The sequence below is a fragment of the Suricata suricatta genome, chromosome 11 (assembly GCF_006229205.1).
Source record: "Suricata suricatta isolate VVHF042 chromosome 11, meerkat_22Aug2017_6uvM2_HiC, whole genome shotgun sequence".
Classification (NCBI taxonomy): Eukaryota; Metazoa; Chordata; class Mammalia; order Carnivora; family Herpestidae; genus Suricata; species Suricata suricatta.
The window spans coordinates 26,651,532-26,666,308 of NC_043710.1; the positions used below are offsets into that span (position 1 = coordinate 26,651,532).

General features: G+C 42.1%; 1 long non-coding RNA gene across 1 annotated transcript; it reads right to left on the reverse strand.

The window, feature by feature from the left end:
* Positions 1 to 454: 454 nt before the first annotated feature.
* Positions 455 to 3,346, reverse strand: LOC115306122. Its single transcript, XR_003915202.1, has 3 exons — positions 3,279 to 3,346; positions 2,566 to 2,683; positions 455 to 681 (listed from the first exon to the last, which is right to left on the reverse strand). It is a non-coding gene; the product is annotated as an uncharacterized LOC115306122 (long non-coding RNA).
* Between the last annotated feature and the right edge of the window lie 11,431 nt (positions 3,347 to 14,777).

The window sequence follows — 14,777 nt, forward strand, 5'->3', positions numbered from 1 at the left end:
AAATAAGGCATTTATCTCAGAAATACAGAGAGAAGAGCAATACATTCTAATTGCCATATTGATATAACTTCATGACATCTGTAACCAGTCTCTTTCCCAAATTCTGAGATTTGATTAATGTTGATATATAATATTGGATGAATAAATAATATTTTAAAGCCATTGTTATGTCTAGCATGTAGTAAATCATTTTAAGTGTTAGGATGCTGTTATACTTTGAGCTACTGTGATTAGCAGTCTGATAATATTTTTGTGCCCCAGGCAGTCAAATAACTGGCCACACCCAGATTTTTCAACTCCAAAGCTCCTATTCCTAACTACCATTTAAAAATAAGGTACACCACACCACTTTTAACCACAAATTGAAACAACTTTCCCTCATATTAATAACAGAAAAGTCATATTGGTAAATGGGGTGTGCTGGTACACATCTTACAGGACAAATTTTTAGCCACTAGAAAAGGTTTTATTAGTTATAACACTTTGAAACTGTGAGTTTAGTTTGAAAATAACTTTCTCAGGGTATGTCAGAAGTATTTTTTCCCCATCCTTTAGTGCCGGCTGTAGATTTTCTTCTTCTCAGCTCCAATTCAACCTTTTGGCCTGTTCTGTGAAAATGGGGCTGGGCCTTTAACATTTGTCCTTTGCCAGCTGACATTGGAGCTTTGTCAGTAGAGGGTGCTGGAGGGACATGACAGGTGGAAAGGGTTTTATTTCTTGGTCCCTGCGGCAAACTTGAGTCCCGGTGTCTTCCCTCAACACCAGGCTCCGCAGCACATGTCGTTTCCCCAGGGCCCAGCTCCTGTTGTGTGACAGTCTTCTCTGGTGTCCTGCCCCTGCAGTGCCCCATGGCCCAGCAGCCAGCCTCCCCTGGTCCCCGCTCAGGCAGTTTTATAAGGGTGTGCACTCCAGGGAGCAGATTCATGGTAATTTTTTTAGGTGCAACACCACAGAGACTTCTTTGCCATCCGGTGAGCCATGGCCATGCCCTCTCCTATGATCTCAACCTTAGGGGCCATGGGGGCTCCTCCTTCTATGTTCTAACTCAACCTTAGGGGTAATCACTATTAGATATAATATAGGTAATAGAACTGCTATTAGAGATCTGCTATTTCTATATTCTTTAGTTCTCTTTACTTCTTACTAATTCATCATTCATCACTCCAAACTCTTGTTATAGTTAATAGTTCTTTATATTGAACTTTCCTTGTTATACTGGTGGTATGATTTCTCTCCCCTGATTATACCCTGACTGATATACCTTGGTACATATCATAGCTTATATCTTGCTGTCTTACTTCTTGGCCAACTTAAAATAAACAAATCCACTCCATGTTAATGCCCTTTTGGCATCTGAATTATCCTGAGGGGTTGCTTCTCCCGTATTGCTTCCCCTCCCACCAAATTCTCCTTGAGACCCTATACTATAGTCTCACAAATTATGATGCTGATCTATAGACAGACTGCATTTTTTTTATACCCTTGCAAACCCAAGTTTGTTTGTCTAGAATCTCTCCTTCCTGTAAGGCCCTTGAATAATTCCTACTTATCCTTTAAGACTTAGCCCCATTATTATCCTTTTGAAGCTTCTTTGTCAGAGTTATTCACATATCTCTTTTAGCACTTAGCACATAGTATTTTATTTTCTCCAAGATTTATTTTCTTTGCTAGATTATAAACTCCTTGAAGACAGGGATTCCCTCCTGTTTCTCTTTATTCTCCTAGCTCCTGGGACAGTGCCTAGCATATAGCAGGACGTCAGTACATGTTTGTCAAATGAATCAATTTGTTTATGTATGATGCAAGAGATAACACAACTTCAAAGCCATTATCCTGACATAGAGATCTGGGCACCAATCTCTGCCCATTCTCTGCTGTGGAATCTGCCCATTTTAGAATCGGGGCATTCCCAGTCTACCCCCTTGGAGCTCGACTCATGCTACATCTCAGATTCACCTTTGGCCTTAAGACAATTGTTCAGGACAATCTTGCTCACACCTCATGCCTTTAGCAAGTCACTCAGGACCCCTCAAGCTTCTCTTCAGTCTCCTTTTCCAGCTCTTGTCTCACCCCGCCCCCATCTATTTTACCGGACACAATCTAGCATACACACTGACAGTGCCAAAGTGACAGAAGCGGGGAGACTTCAGTCCTTTCCCCCAACGCAGAGCCTCTTGGCAAACCTCTAATCAGAAAGAAGTGATCCTGGGGTTTCATATAATTAACGCGGAAGTGCGTGTGCTGCTAAGTAATGTTTGTTTTTCTGCTTTCGTCTCCTGGCAAGGAGGAAATGTTGGCTACAGCTTCTCTATGCCCCAGAGACTTTGAACCAGCCTCTTTGGCTTTTCCCGCTTGTAACTAACATTATTAGTGGTAGCCTTCACCCTTCAGTATGGCCTGAAAGAGTTCAAGTCCTGGCCTGGACATTGTCATCTGCATGAGCACGGGCAATTGTCTTAACTCTTCTAACCCTCACTTTTTCCAGCTAGAAAATAGGTACAATAATAAGAATAGTAGCTACTGAAAGAAAATTAGATGGTACATATAAATTACCCAACACAATACCTGGATGGAACAAATGCCTAGCTGAGAGTTCGCTGTCATTTTCCCCCAAGGCCAACATGATCTGGAAATAATAAAAGAATAAAAGCTGCTTCCATCAAGGTGGGATGCCTACACATGCCTGAAGAAAAAGAAAAAAAAGCCCTCTTAGAGCACTATTGCAAAGGTAGATTTTGAGCAACTGGGTGACCTGTTCAGGGATCCTAGGGATACTCAGAATCTAAGGGGGTTAGGTGTGCAGTCCTTCTTACTAGTCTTCAGAGGAAGAGAGTCTCCTGCGATACTCCACAGAGGGGAAAGAAAGCAAACTGTTCCCCCAGATGTCCCAATACTTCTTTGCATCCAGTCACCTTCAACTGCACTAGGTGCCCACTGGAAAGACCATGGTGACTAAGGGACCTAGAGTGGCTTAAGCCAGTCACAGCCTATCCAAAATGGAGCTGGGGTCAATCCCACTCAAACCACATGGCTGGTGATGGGGGTGGGGTGCTTCCCTCCTGGCTCTTACCAGGAGAGGAAATGTCCATTGCCAACACTTGGTCCCGCCCTTCACCTCCCGCCGGAATTTCCCACCCACCATCACCAATAAAATGATTCCATAGATATTTCTAGCTCATCCATATTCCAGCAGGCTCTTCCCCTTGCTGGTATTCTGGGCTCATTCTCCACTGCTTTTCATATAATGACAGGACAAGGAAACATGGAGAATCACTCACCCTACAAGTTTAGGTTTTCCACGACTCCGGAATGAAGGGGTCCTGCAGTAATTTGAAATATAACTGGAGTTGGTGAGTCACTATGTGCCCTGAAAGTCATCTCACTGTCTGCAACAGAAAAGTCAACTTTGGAATCTAAAATCAACTTCAGACTTTACACAAGCAAAGTCTAATGGATGTGGCCTTAATCACACTGCACACTAGCCTAACACCTGAAAACAAAAAGCAGTTTGCAGTTTCACTAAGAATGTGTATGCGATTATGTGAATTGACCTGGTCTTCTGTTAATCTTTTCAAAGCCATAGATTTCTCCAGAACAAGGGACTTTTATTTTTGGCTACTCTGATACGCTTTTTGCATGCTTTCTTTGAGTTCCAGTGTTTGTTTCTTGAAAACTTCCCTCTCATTTAGTCATTAAGCATCTGACCACGACTCAGGTCATGAGCTCACAGTCTGTGAGTTCCAGCCCCACTTCGGGTGAGTTTTTGCCGCTTTGGGTAAAACACATGAGCGGGGGTCAGCCCCGCTTCTCTCTCTCGCTTTCTCTCTCTCTGCCTCCTCACTCACTTTCGCCCCCTCTCTTTCTCTCTCTCAAAACCAAAAACAAACACAAAAACTTTCCCCTGAAAGGTATAACAATTAGGAATTGGCAAGGAAAGAATCAAATTATACTTCCATATTAATTTCTAAAATTGCTTTTAAAATGAAAACAAATGAACATAAGCAATACTGATGAGCATCAGCTTGAAGAATTTTCATTTGACCTTTTTTGTTTTAATATTTATTTACTTTTGAGAAAGAGACAGAGAGAGACAGAGCACGAACAGGGGAGGGGCAGAGAGAGAGACACATACACACAGAATTCGAAGCAGGCTCCAGGCCCCGAACTGTCAGCACAGAGCCTGACACAGGGCTCAGACTCACCAACCATGAGATCATGACCAGAGCTGAAGTCGGAGGCTTAACTGACTGAGCCACCCAGGTGCCCCTCATTTGGTCTTTTAAAGGCGAGGGCTCATTTCTGTTGCTTTCTCTTGAGCCACACCCAAGGCAGAAGTCCTGCTGTGATATCTGATGGCTGTAACTGAGACATAATTGCTCACTGGTGACAGCGTGCTTCAGTTGCAGACACAGAATACAAAAGGAAGTAAGCAGAATCCCAAATGCTGATTGAGCAAAACCTAAACAAATGATAATATTATCACTTACTCCTGAAGTTTAGGTATCTTGAACCATGTATACTTTAGAAAAATACATCTTATAATTTAGCATTTTGTTACTTTGTGGGATGACAACTTCCTAGTCCAGTCGAGTCAATCCGATTTCAGTGTTGTGACCATCAAAGGGAGGGGTCTTATCTGATCCTACACTTTATATATTTTATATATATTCCATATTATGCATTATACATCATACACATTATATATACATACACATTCTTTCACTGTTTTTCTCTCCAAATCTTTAATAGCTGAGAGTTAAAATTTTCATTTCAGCATATATTTCCTACTGAAGTTGACAAATGAAGGAATGTAAAATTTAATCTTTTTAAAAACACATTTAGGGGCGACTGGGTGGCTCAGTTGGTAAGCGTCCAACTTCGGCTCAGGTGATGATCTCACGATTCCTGAGTTTGAGCCCCGCATCAGGCTCTGTGCTTGCTCAGAGCCTGGAGCCTGCTTCGGATTCTGTCTCCTTTTCTCTCTCATGCTCCCCCGCTCGTGCTGTCTCTTAAAAAAAATAAATGGGAAAAACCCCACATTTATTGGGGAGCCTGGTTGGCTCAGTCAGATGAGCGTCCGCCTCTGGCTCAGGTCATAACCTTGTGGTCTGGGAGTTTGAGCCCCGAATGGGGCTCTGTGGTGACAGCCCTGAGCCTGGAGCCTGTTTCAGATTCTGTGTTTCCCTCTCTCTCAGCCCCTCCCCCACTTGTAATCTGTGTCTCTATCTCTCTCAAAAATAAACATTAAACAATTTTTTAAGTAAAACTAAAGACACAGTTATTGAAGTATAAATGGCACATGATAAATTGCACATATTTAGAGCATCCAAATTGTCTACGTCTTGGCATCTGTGTACACTTCTGAGACCATCACCACTGATCAAGATGGTGGACGTATCCATTACCCCCCAGAGTTTCCTCGGGCCCCTTTTGTAATCCCCTCTGTGTCTCCCCATCCGAAGTAACCACTGATCTGCCTTCTGCATCACAGACAAAGCTTAATCAAATGGAATCCTACAAAATGTACGCTTTCATATCTGGTTTCCTTTGCTCAGCATACTTATTTTGAGATTCATCCATGAAGTAGTTTGCTGCGTTTCATTGCTGAGCAGTGAGGAATATAGAATATTTCCTATCTGCTCTTGCAATTCATAAGATGGAAGTTTCTTAATTCTGTTAAGTCTTTCATTGCCTATATCTGAATGCATTAAATGCATGCCAGGAATGCACTAAATGCGAGCCCTTCTAACTCTGTTACAACTCCGGGGATGCCAGTTTTACCTGTGACTTTAAGTTGTGTTAATATAAATTGCATGCCTTCGGAGAAAGTTTGACATTGATTTGAATTGCAGAATCATCGAATTCCATGGCAAGGGCGAGCTTTGGAGATTATGCACCTACCCCTTCGCTGTACGGATGAGGGGCTGGATGCCCAGAGTGGTATGTGGTCTGTCTGAGGTCACACAGAGCAGGTTTCTTCCGGCAACATGATGGCGGCTGATGCAGGCTTGAGGCGGAGGGTGTGGTCCATTCTTCCCTTTGCTGCCGGCTTCCTTTCATGGCTCCTGGCTGCAGGCTGCTGACCCTCTCCGCCCCATCCTCTGTCTGGCCGCCAGCCAGTGGTCCCTGCACCCCCCCCCCCATCCCCCTGCCATACCAGCATCCCACCATCCTCTGGGACGGGGTGAATCGCTTTACTCCAGGATGACAGGCTTAGTGCAGCCCCTCCATGCTAGACAGCAGCTCTGGAAACCTAAAGTTCAAGCCTGCCTCTGCCGGATCAAGCCGAGCTGCCAGATTTAATGCATGTGTGTGATCTCCGTTCTACCAACGTGTTTCCCTCCCAGAGACTCAGACAACAGGGCAAAAGACTCCAGCTGAAGTCTACAGAGAGAAAACTAGGACTCACACTGAAACACTTGGATTGTCTCCTTTTCTTTATCCATCCTCCTATGACACTTCTGGGGCTAAGGAAGGGCAGGCTTTCCTCCTTACATGGGACTTCCTATATGGAACTCTACAAGCCTGGACCCTGATGAATAAAGATGGAGATAAAGGACGATCTGCAATCCTCCCTTAATAGTCTGACTTGCAAAGCTGGATGGTGCAGAAAGATCATATTTTCAAGTGCCAGAAGCCAGATGCCCACTTTGCATTCCTCTGTAAGTTTTTTTTTTAATGTTTACTTATATTGAGAGGGAGAGAGAGAGAGAGAGAGCAAGCATATGAGCAGTGGAGGGGCAGCGAGAGAGGGAGAGAATCCCAAGCAGGCTCCACTCTTAGCACGGAACCTGACGCGAGCCTTGATCTCGTGATCTGAGCCAAAATCAAGAGTCAAATGCTTAACCAACTGAGCCACCCAGGCACCTCTGCTACGTAACAGGGATTTAAAAAAAATTTTTAATGTTTCCTTATTTTTGAGAGAGAGAGGAGTAGAGAGAGAGGGAGACAGGATCTGAAGTGGGCTCTGTGCTATTAGACAGTCCAATGCAAGGCTCAAACTCACAAACCACAAGATCATGACCTTAGCCCATGTCGACAGTTAACTGACTGAGCCACTCAGATGCCCCTATAACAATATTTATAAAAAATTTTTTAGTTTATTTTTTATTGAGACAGAAACAGAACATGAGTGGGGGAGGGACAGAGAGAGGGAGACACATAATCTGAGACAGGCTCACGGCTCTAAGCTGTCAGTACAAAGCCTGATGTGGGACTCGAACTCACGAACTGTGAGATCATGACCTCAGCCGAAGTCAGACGCTTAACCAACAGAGCCACCCAGGCCCCCCTGTAACAATTTTAATCTCCCTAGGCAGAAGGATGCTTCAGGGAGTCTAGGCAGAAGATCATGTGTTCTGAAAAGCTAAATATAAAAGCTACATTGATGATTTTCAAACTGCCAGTTTTACCTCCATTCCACTTGCTACCAAAATGTTCTAATTAATACCCACCTACTCAGACTTACAATAAAATTACAGCTGCCCACGAACCAGAGACCCTCTCTTTTCCACAATCCATCCTCTCTCCGCTACAGTGGAGATAACTAACATAGTTAACATTTATGAAAATTTGCAGAATGGTACACAGATCATCTCATTTAATTCTTATAACAATCTTATGCTGCAGGCATTGTTATTCACCTATTTTACTGACAGGGAAACTGAGGTTTGGAAAGGTTACTTGCTCACTGTCACATATTTAGCAAGTGATAGAGCCAGGAGTCTGAAGTCTGGTTTTTAGTTACTAACTGCTTTCTAGTTTTTACTTGCTCTTCTCCATGGCTTCCCACCTGATCACTATGTCACAATGTTTACATTCCTAGACTGAACTAACCAACTTAACCCAACTACAGGAGGGGCAGTTTTCCCAAGACCTTTACTACCAAGTAAAATGATTTGAAATGTACAGTATAATCTGAGTGGATCTGTTGAAGGCAAAAACTACAGGTGGCTAATTTAAGATTTTATTGCTTCTAGAAACCTTGGCCCTGGTGACAGATTAATTATCTTAAGTGAAGCTACCAACTTAAAAACAATCAATGCTCCAATTAGTTATAGATTAATAAATCATTGTTTCATCCTTTATTTCCCCTTTGCCCTAATTTTTCATCTACATCCTACCCTTTTATATTTGATGATTTTTTTAAGCTTCTGCAAATCCTCTTGCGAATTATGAGGTGGGAGAGTTAGTAAATCTAATACATGAATTGGTGAACCACTATATTTAAATGGTTAAATAATAGTGAAATTTTATATACCACTTTAGTGTTTTATATACATTCCTTACCATTGAACTTCGAACTTCTCAGAAATCAATTCTGCATCCATCTTCATGTTGCCAGGATCTGTCCCAATACATCCACTCAATAAATATTTTTGGAACTTGAGAAAAGGTCATAGTACAAAGAGCTTGTTCTCCAAAAGCTGACACTGTAATGGGTTGTGTCAGGGGAATTAGAAGAGTTTAGCACATGTTTGTGGGATAAATCTCACTTCATCTTCACAAAAGAGCCTTGTATGAAAAGTTGAGATTATTTCTAGGTTTTAGAAAGACGCAGAGAGACAAGATACCTCTTATTCGTGGTGGTTCGTTGGAAAGGGGCCAGAGCCAAGTATTCTAATCCAAGTATTTGGACCCCAAAGTCTTTGTTATTTCTTCTACATTAATGTAAACCCACACAAAGCAAGTGGACATAGGCTTTTTCCATTTGCCTCGCATTTCTTTGCGAGTCACTGAGGGTTCAAGAGAGGACACAGGTGAAGAACACCTTTCTGGTCAGAGACCTGTGTGCCCCTGGGCGTGTGATGCTACCTACACCAAGACAATGATCACATAACCATCCATCCTCAAACCTGGCAATTTTAAGCACTGATTTATTAGTTATCACGATTGTGCAGGTTGACTGGGCATTCTTCTGCCCCACATGGTATTGGCTGGCTGATTCCCACGGCCACATTCAGCTGGCAGACAGGCTGGGCTGCAAGATCTGGGACCATGGTGTTGACCTTCAGCTACGGTGCCTCAATTTTCCTCCATCTGTGTGGCATCTCATCTCACAGGGCCTTCCCATGTGACCTTCTCCAGTGGGATAGCCTGGACTTCTTAGGGTATGACAATGACATTGAAGCTACTGGTGTTTTAAAGGCCGGGCTCAGAAGTCCCAGGATGTCACTTCTGCCACAGTGTCTTGGTTGGAGAAAACCATCTCAGATCCAGGAGGGAGAGAAATAGACGCCACCTCTTGATGGCGGAGCAGCATGTTTACACAGAGAAGAGAATTGTTGGTAACCACTTTGCAGGGACCTTACAGCAGAGCCCTCCCCAGGGCCATTATTACACCCAGTCTCCTTCTGAGAAGCCCACATACTAGGAATCCCACAAACCTGAGCTGCCGGGGCTGTCTCTGCTGCCATGTGGAAAAAGCCTGCTTGAGAACTAAGTCCAGTGGAGAGCAGACCGAGGGGTGGAGAAAAAATGATGACACCCAGTTTTCCACCAGGTGGAGCAGTGAAGCCGTAGAGCTGGTGGTTAAGAGATCAAGATTTGAAGTCATACCACCCTGAGTTCTAATCCTGGTTCTGTCACTTATTAGCCATGTAATTTTGAAAAAGTTAGTGTCTCCAAGACATGGATCCACCTGTGGATAATAATAGTACCTGCCTTCACAGGACTGTGGTGGGAGTTAACTGTGATAACATTTGTGATGAGCTTAGACAAGTGCTGGGCTCAGCTTAAGCCCTCAGCAGCTGACTGCCATAGAAAACGGAAATGCACTTAGAACCTCTCCCCCACCAGACTCTTCCTCCTGTGTTGGCCCTTGAAGGTCCCAAGTAAGGGCCCCATCCAAGCAAAACAAGGAACCCTGTAACATACAGCAAAAGATCTCCTATAGCAGAAGCCCTCTTATTATTTCCTCTTATATTTTTCTTTAAAAACAGACCCTTTGTTTTACATTTATTTATTTTTGAGAGAGAGAGAGGCAGAGCACAAGGGGGGAGGTGCAGGGAGAGAAGGAGACACAGAATCAGAAGCAGTCTCCAGGTTCGGCGCTCTCAGCGCAGAGCACAACATGGGGCTCGAACCCACAAACCATGAGATCACGACCTGACCCGAAATCAGATGCTTAACTGACTAAGCCACACAGGCTCCCCATTATTTCCTCTTATCTTTGAAAAAAATGTTTATTTTTGAGAGAAAGAATAAATGGGGGGTGGTTCATGCAAAGAGAGAAGGAGACAGAGACTATCAGCACAGACCCTGAAGTGGGGCTCAAACTCACAAACTGTGAGATCATGACCTGGGCCCAAATCAAGAGTTGGATGCTTAACCAACTGAGCCACCAACACACCCTTCTTATCTATATTTAAGCCAATGAAGCCAAAAATAATGAATACCAGACTTTAAGTTGGGGCAAGGAGTATCAGTAACTTCTATGCCATTCTTAAGTCACATGAGTTATAAGTCAGACATCTTTGATAGATGAAGAACCACATGACTATGGCCACACCAAGAAAGTGACACCATTGGAACCTGTCACATTTTGTTTATTCCCATAAAACTGAATTCAAATCGTACACAGTTGCTTCTAAGGGGTCAAACAGATCCGGGTTTCAGTTCACCTTGATAAGATTAAGGTCACTTGTCTGACATGGAATACTTTTGTCTGTTACGCAGGATGTATTTCATTTGTATATATCAGTCCATTCATGAAGTGATTACTCACATCCTTTGTTCTTTATTGGAAGCGTAGGCCAATTTCGTGTCTGGTGGATTGGTCTGCGGATCTCAGTGGTTATGCATGCATTGTTTTCTCTCTCTGTATTGTGCTAAAACACACATAAACATAAGTTTACCATTTAGTGACATTTAGTACATTCGTAATGTTGTGCAGCCCTCATACCCAGCCCCAGAATACTTTTCCTTTTAATTTTTTTTTTTTCTTTAACTAACTCCCCTGGTCATCTCAGCATGTAGACCTGGCTGGAGCTGAATGAAAGGAGACTGAAGCTGTGTGTCCAGATCAGACTGGTTTGACAAGACGGAGACATCTGTCGTGACTATGATCAACAGGGCATGGGCCCTGATGCCTGCAAACCCCACATAGCAGTGGTGTATGTTGTTTGCAAGGGGACCCTCCCCCCAAAGGATCAGCTATTTTTCGTTAATTGGGTGCTTAGTATCACCTCTCCTGACACCACTCTGGAATACGATAAAGGTCTACATTTGGTGAAATGTATTGTTGCTATTAGACGGCTGGCACTTTTTGCAGAAGCATGATTGAATTATTACTTTTGTTTCTTTTTTGCTCATTAAGTGTTTCATGTGCCAGGTACAGTGCTCATTTCATAGCATCCCTGTGGAGAAGGCTTTTCATTAGCTCCATCTTATAAATGAAAAAAATGAAGGCTCGGGGCACCTGGGTGGCTCAGTCAGTTAAGCTCCCAGCTTCGGCTTAGGTCATGATCTCAAGGTTCGTGGGTTTGAGCCCTGCATCAGGCTCTGTGCTGACAGCTAGCTCAGAGCCTGGAGGCTGCTTCAGATTCTGTATCTCCCTCTCTCTGACCCTCCCCTGCTCGCACTGTCTCTGTCTCTCAAAAATAAATAAAAACCATAAAAAAAAAGAAAAAATGAAGGCTCAGAAAGTTCAGGGGTGCCTGGACGGCTCCATCATTTAAGTGTCCGACTCTTGATTTTGGCTCAGGTCATGATCCCCTGGTGGAGAGATCGGGCCCCAAGTTGGGCTCTGAGCAAGGCATGGAGCCTGATTAAAACTCTCTCTCTCTCTCTCTCTCTCTCTTTCTCTCTCTCTCTCTCTCTATTTCTCTCTCTCTCAAAAGAGAAAAGAAAAGTTCAACAACATTTCTGAGAGCAGACATCTAGTAGGCTGTAGAACCAGGATTCAGACTCTCATCTCTGACCCTACAGCCCATCTCTCACCTAATAGTGAATACAGCCATTTATATTCCACAAGGCAAACCAAACATCCCGAGACAGGCAGCTTGAGTCTCAAGATCAGGAAACATCATCAAAGAAAAGCTGCCTGAACAAGCTAAACCGATCCTACAAAACTGTGAGGTAGCACATCTTACAGAAGCAAAAACAACGCTACCCTTTATCGGCTCCGTTCTTCCTTCACACAGAGCTGACCTACCAACTCATGTCAAACCTGCTGTGGGTCTCAGCCTTCACCTCCAGACTTTATTTACGCCATTTCTGTTTTTGCCTGGTTAGATCCTCGGGCTCTCCTTTTCGTCTTCCTAGTACAGTTCGCTTCTGATTCTAGCTCTCCACACTTCTGGCTGTATGCAAGCCACTTGAGCTCCAACCAGAATTTTCTCTTGGAAATGTTCTTCACATTGACCTGGCAGGAAATGCAGGTGAGAGGGCCCCAGACTTGGCTCCCCACCTACCCCTCGACCTCTGCCAAGCTGGACACCTCCAAGGAGGACACCATTTACATTTGCATAAAACTGTTATTTACGGTACACTTGAACGATGTCCTCCAATGATTATAGAAGAAGACAGAGCAAGTACTACTTTCCCTATTTATTTTTAATGTACAAACATTTCAAGCATAAACAGACTGATATAGAGATCCACAAACTATTGCCCAGATCTGACACATTTACATGTATTTTTCCTTAAAGAAATATAATGTTACAGATATCATTGAATACTTTTGCATCCCATTTCCCTCCATTTTTCCTCAGAGAACCCACTGTATTTAAATATTGGGTTTAAAAACCCATTGTATGTTTGAACCATTCCACTCAGATTCTAAAAATATCTCTATCTAATTATTTATCAATCTATCTGAATCCACAATGGATATTATTATTATTATTATATTTATTTTTCAAAGTTACATTTTTAAGATTTCTCTCCATTGAACTGTGTCTAGGTTTATTCACTTTACTTACCAGATAGCGTCTCTCTCTAGCTGCATAGGCACACGTGTATTCCTCTTCTAATCTCTGCTGTTAGAAACTTAGTAACTTTGTTTCATACCATTTCAAAAGATATGGCAATGGCCAGTGTGCTTCTGTTCTTGTTAGACACGTGCCAGACTTTTTCTAGAGCAAACTCCTGAAAGTGGAATTGCTGGGTCATAGGGTAAAACCTACAGTTTTAGGAGACATTGCCAGTTGCCCTCCCAAGTGGTTGTCCCACTAAATACACTGAAATGTATCAGATTTTCATCAATCTGTCTGCTAAAAAAAATAATTTCTCATCTTTTTACCATTGACAGATTTTCTAAATTAAAGGTTCAATTTCATTATTATAAAGTTCACTGAAGTTTTTCTATTTCTTCTTGACTCAGTTTTTGTAATTTAAACTTTTCAAAAAAAAAACTGTTCTACATTTCAAATATCTCAGCATAAAGTTGATATATTTTATGATTGTTTTTCAAATATTCTGTAATATGTACTCTTTTTCATTCCTGATATTGTTAATTCATGTCTTGTCTCTCTTTTAATAGCTCTCAGTGGAGGGTTGTTTATTAGATTAATATTCTCCACCCCCCAAAGGTTCTGGTGGTGTTATTCTTTCCTGTCTCCTTATTTTGAATTTCATTAATTTCTGTGCCAATTTTTAGCCTTCCTTTTTTCTCTTTTTTTGAGCATGCTCTTTATGGTTCTTTTGGTAACTGCTTTAGTTGCATGATAAATTAATTTCCAATCTTTCTTTTTTTCTAGTATACGCATTTAAGCTTATACATTTACCTTCAAAATCTGTTTTAGCTGTTTGATATATATTTCTTTTTGTGTGATTTTGTCTTAAATATTTAATAAAATATTTAATAAAATTTAATAGAATCATAGTTCTTAGTTGATCGATGTGTTTATTTTTATTTTATTTTGTTATTAAAAAAATTTTTTAAATGATATTTATTTTTGAGACAGAGAGAGACAGAGCATGAGCGGGGAGGGGCAGAGAGAGAGGGAGACACAGAATCCCAAGCAGGCTCTAGGTTCTGAGCTAGCTGTCAGCACAGAGCCCAACGTGGGGCTTGAACCCACAAACGTGAGATCATGACCTGAGCCGAAGTCAGAGGCTTAACCGACTGAGCCACCCAGGTGCCCCTATTTTTATTTTTAAATATATTTTTAAAGTTTATTTATTTATCTTGAGAGACAGAAAGAGAGAGAGAGAGAGAGAAAGAGAGAGAGAGAGAGAAAGAGCATGCAAACGGAGGAAGGGCAGAGAGAGAGAGGGGGACAGAGGATCCGAAGTGGGCTCTGTGCTGACAGCAGAGAGCATGACATGCGGGTAGAACTCATGAACCATGAAATCATGACCTGAGCCAAAGTCAGACGTTTAACCGACTGAGCCACCCAGGCACCCCAATTGATGTATTTATTTTAAAAAGTGTTTAAAATTTTCTGACTATATTAGAGTATGATGGGGTAATTGATCATGTTTTGCTAAAGAATTTTATTTTTATACAGAAATCATATGTTTGCACTCATAGGTCTAACAGGAAATATTCAGAATGATCTAGCTTCAAGAAAAGCAAGCAGTTAGTAGTGCTTAAGAAAAATTGATTCAGTATCTAATGGATAGTTGATACCTGTCACAACACAGCATTTTATATACTGTTAAGTGAAACTACAATACAATCTAAGTTTATTTTGGGAGTGTTTGCTGTATAATTGGATTTAATGAAATGTTTAGAGGTGCAGTAGGCATGACTTTGAGTAGATAATGAAAGAAAATGCAAAATGCTAATTGATTCATGATGTGGTTTCATCTTAGCTTGGGCAAACCATGCA